Raw genomic sequence first — 5,282 nt, 5'->3', positions numbered from 1 at the left:
ACATATGAGAGGAATGTTACATTTGTCTTTACAAATAAGTTGTAGATCTGCTGGTAGATAAAGTTAGCACCTAGAGATAAAAGAAACAATGGGAGGGATTACACTGATTGATGAGTGGAAAAAGAGATTTGCCTTAACAAACAAACTATAGGTTTGCTGGTAAATGAAATTGGGTAACAGAAGATGAAAGAAGCAACAGCGGGGGGGGGGTGGGGGGGAATCTATGAATTCTACAATAATTAAAAATTAAAGGAAGGGTTATACATTAGAGGGAAATGTCAGGTGTCAGGCGTTCCGGGAAGTCTGGGCCTCTCGAGTACCTCAGCCAGTGGGGAAAGAGAGAGGGAAAAGCGGCCGGGAAATTAGGATAAAAAGGAGGCTGTGTCCTCCAAAAATCCGAGAGATCCCAGGGGAATGCCCCATGGCCTCTCCCTTTATTCGAATAAAGCAAAAAGGACTCCTCTGTCTCCTTTTTGGACATCAACCTCTGGCGTTTGTGGATTAATTTTTCTTACAATTTGGGGGCTCGTGTCCGGGATATTTCCACCGTCCGGGGCGACAGGCAGCGGTGGAGCTGAAGGCGCGCCTCACCCAGTGTCGGTGATCAGCTCCCCTGGGTGCCGGCTGGCACCGGGCGATCGATTGGGTTCCCGAGACTGTCCAGGAGACAGACGAGTGGCGGACCAGGGGGGTCCGTGAAGAGTCCGCAGGGAAGGACCAGTGAAAACCTCACCGGTGAGTAAAGTGGGATCCTCGGGGAGCAAACCTGGGAGGGCGCCCATGGAGGGCAGCACAGGTACACCTGGTAGAGCACACATGTAGGGCTGGTTGCATAGGTGAAACAGGAGACCCATGGAGGGTTGGAAGGGTGAAGCTGGGGAAGGGACCCCAAAGAGTCCCTTGGGGAGAATGCTGAGGTCTTGAGACAGATTGTATATTCACTCAGAAGTAACTATGGACATTATGATAAAATATTGTTATTTTGTGAGGCCAGAGTATAAGTTGTCAAAGGGGCTTATAAGGCCATGTTATATAGATGCCCTAGGGGGACAAAAAGGGGGGTCGAGAAGGGGTCTGATAGTTCATGACCTGAAAGGCAAAAAGGGGAGTCGAGAAGGGGTCTCGACAGCGGCGGATGGATATAGAGTGTTTGTGTGTTGGAAGAGAATTGAGGAGTGTGTGATAGATATGGGTGAGGCAATGAGCAGCAGGTTCGGGCACGGAGCTGCGGGACCGGGAACACGGGCTGGGGCTGTGGGGCTGCCGGGGCTCAGCGCGGGGCTGTGCCTGACCCCACCAGCCCCGGGCAGGGCCAGCAGTGTCCACTGGCCCCCGCGGGGCTGCAGGATGCCCCAGCCCCGTGAGTTTGGGGTGCCCAGCCGCCTGCGATGCTGCGGGCCATGCTTGCTGGGAGCATCGGTGGGGAGGAGCCGTGTTTGCACTGTGACAGGACACAAACTGACTCTGGCATACAGTGTGAGATAAAGAGAGGGAGAACAGGAATAAAGGAATATATGGGAAATGCAGATTGTACGTGGAAAGATTAGGATTATGTTTTAAGGATTTTGTGAGTTTTGCTGGAAAATGCAAGTAATACAGGGAAAGCCACGGGAATTTGCTAAATGTGTGAGAGGTATTTAGAAAGCATGAGTTTCTGATTGCTCGTCATTGTGAATGTAATTTACAGGGAAGAGATTTAATGACTAGAATGGGAAAGCGAATTAGTTTTGTGAAAAGTAACGAGTAAAAAAAAAAGTAACACAGTCTGTGTTACTGTCTGTAGTGTCTTTGTGTAAAATGTCTGGTAGAGTTTATGCTGAAATGCAGCCGCAGAGATATACGAAGTTTATTTAGGCAAGCTTTGCAGAAAATATTAAGAGTTTACTCCACCCTCAGTAGTTAAGCTGCTGCAATATGTAAATGATTTGCTGTTATGGGGGAGCAGAAAGAGGTGGTTGAAGAGAAAGTCAAATATTTGGGACACATTCTGACTGAGGGGTTACGGTGTATTGATCCAGAAAGAATAAAAGGAATTTTACAAATACCATTACCTCAGACTAAAAAGGAGCTATGGCAATTTTTAGGGTTGGTGGGGTACTGTAGAACCTGGATCGAGGATTTTTCTGTTATGGCTAAACCTTTATATAACTTTTTAACCCAAAACAGTCCTAATGTCGTGGTATGGACACCAGAAGGAGAGCAAAGCTTTAAAAAATTAAAAGACAAATTAGTTAATGCCCCAGTCTTAGCTCTTCCAGATGCAGAAAAATAATTTCAACTACACGTGGATGTTAAACTGGACATGCTAAAGGAATTTTGGTACAAGAGCATGGAGGGACACGGAGACCTGTCGCCTATTTCTCTAAATTGTTAGACCCAGTGGCCAGAGGCTGGCCCCATTGTCTGCAGAACTGTGCAGCCCCAACTCTGATGGTTGCTGAGGCACGAAAGCTGATAAGGGGAGGATATTTAATAGTAAAGGTTTCACATCAGATTAAAGCTTTGTTAACTGAGAGAGCCTCTAAATGGATGACGAGTGCTCGATTATTACAATATGAATCTTGTTTAATGGAACAGGAGGATTTAAAATTTAAAAATGGTGAAAATTTTAATCCAGCCTCCTGTTTAAACGGCCACGAAAAAAGGGGGAGACAAGAGGAAGGTCATGATTGTATCCAGGTTATAGATCTCCAGACTAGAGCTAGGGAAGATTTGAAAGATACTCCCTGGCCTGAGGGAGAGAAGGTGTTCATTGATAGGTCCTCAAGGGTGATAAATGGAAAGCGATTTACAGGATACTCTATAGTGAATGGGAAACAATTAAAGGAAGGGGGGAGGTTACCGCCCACCTGGTCAGCTCAGACAGCTGAGCTATATGTGCTTATCAGAGCCTGTAAATTATACCGGGAAAAGACAGTGAATGTTTTTACTGATTCTAAATATGCATATGGGGTGATGCATGCATTTGGGAGACTATGGGAAAAACAAAGTTTCCTTACCCTTGCAATTCTCAGCCGGGGCGGGGCGGGGCGGGGGGGGGGGGGGGGGGGGGAGTAGAGATAAATGATGTGTATTTGAAACATTGTGTCTCGGGTACTGTCTCTTGTCAAATCCCTTCGACAGGAGGCTCAGCTGGCACAGAGCCTGCCTCTGGACTTCGCTGTTCACAACATCCAGCCAGGAGATTGGATTCTAGGATGAAGAAGGAAGTCTATGGCAGCTTCATTCTTCTGAAAGAAGCACTTATTGTCTAAATAGAACAGGAAGCATATATGTGGGAAAAAGTGTTTGTGACTGGACTTTATCTTTGGGTTTAGACTGTTGGACCCCCAAATGCCTTCCTTGTTGTTCCAGATATCAAGGCAGATGGAATCAAACTCATGCTAAGCTCTAAAATGGTAGCTGGGTAAAGTGTTACTACCATAATTACCAGAAATATTTGGAAGGTCGTAAAGCAGTGGGGAGAGATAAGTTTTTAACTCCTTATTTTTAAACTGGCCCCGAGATAATTCCACAAGTAGAACATGTTATTGGTGACTATCAGTAAAAGTGGCAACACTGAAATGGAACTCGAACTTTTAATAGCAGGTTCTAGTCCAAATCTAATAAAACAGATCTGTGGTGTAACTGTAGATGGAAACCTCTGGTGGGAGCATGGAAGTGCAAATACTGTGATTCCTATGGATGGGCAGCTATTGTTGGGGGACCGCTAGGCCCAGGAAGCAAGCTGTATTTTGACCCCCCAGTAGATCATGAAAATTGGGAAGGTCCCTTTGTCAATGGGACCTGAGCTTTAAAGGGGCATTACTGGATTTGTGGCCAACATGCCTATCGCAGGTTACCCCCAAACTGGTCAGGAATATGTTATGTGGGGTATATCAGACCACTGATCTTTCTGCTACCACAAGTTCAGGGAAACCAGTTAGGAATCAAGGTATATGATGATCTAATCAGGGAAAAGCGGTCAATTGATGTATCCCTGGCTGGGGGGGAGCACCCAAAAGTGGGGTGATAATGAATGGCCACCTAAACAAATCATACAACACTATGGACCAGCCACTTGGAATCCTAATGAATTAATATCAGGTGCCAGAGAACCCATTTATAATTTAATGGGCTAATTAGGTTACAAGCTGTCTTTGAAATAGTAAGTAACCAGACAGCTACAGCTCTTGACCTTCTTGCTGACCAATCTACTCAGATGAAAAATGCAATATTTCAACATCGGATGGTATTAGACTATTTATTAGCAGAAGAAGGGGGTGTGTGTGGCAAATTAAATGATTCAAACTGCTGTTTGCAAATAGATGACAATGGAAAGGTGGTAAAACAAATAGCAAAAGGAATAAGAAAGTTAGCCCATGTACCTGTCCAAACATGGAAAGGATGGGAATGGGACATGTTTTCATGGCTACCTGGTGGACTGTGGGTCAAACAACTTTTTTCCTCTTACGTGCTGTAGCAACTCTAGTCTTTTTACCATGCATGATCCCTTGCTTATTACAATTTATTCAACATGTGATCAAAGGGATGTAGGTAATAGCCATGCCTACTAACCCAGAGATGGCTACAAAAAACCAGAAATTGATATCATTGCAAATAATTGCAAAACCATAAAGGACACAGGAACAAGAAATTAAGTCAATAATAGCTAAAGTTTGTAAAGACAATTATTAAAAATAAAAGAGGAGGGATTGAGAGGAACATTACATTTGTCTTTACAAATAAATTGTAGATCTGTTGGTAGATAAAGTTAGCACCTAGAGATAAAAGAAACAATGGGAGGGATTACACTGATTGATGAGTGGAAAAAGAGATTTGCCTTAACAAACAAACTATAGGCTTGCTGGTAAATGAAATTGGGTAACAGAAGATGAAAGAAACAACAGCGGGGGGGATCTATGAATTCTACAATAATTAAAAATTAAAGGAAGGGTTATACATTAGAGGGGAATGTCAGGTGTCAGGCGTTCCGGGAAGTCTGTGCCTCTCAAGTACCTCAGCCAATGGGGAAAGAGAGAGGGAAAAGCGGCCGAGAAATTAGGATAAAAAGGAGGCTGTGTCCTCCAAAAATCCGAGAGATCCCAGGGGAATGCCCCATGGCCTCTCCCTTTATTCGAATAAAGCAAAAAGGACTCTGTCTCCTTTTTGGACATCAACCTCTGGCGTTTGTGGATTAATTTTCCTTACACATACTTAATGGCCTTTCCCCTATCCTGCTTGAAGCAAAAGCAAAAATTCGAATCAAGTACTTCATCCTTTCCAGTGTCATGCACTGGGAA

The sequence above is a fragment of the Erithacus rubecula genome (assembly GCF_903797595.1).
Source record: "Erithacus rubecula genome assembly, chromosome: 5".
Classification (NCBI taxonomy): domain Eukaryota; kingdom Metazoa; phylum Chordata; class Aves; order Passeriformes; family Muscicapidae; genus Erithacus; species Erithacus rubecula.
The sequence above is the reverse complement of the archived record's forward strand: the minus strand, read 5'-3'. Positions refer to the sequence as shown.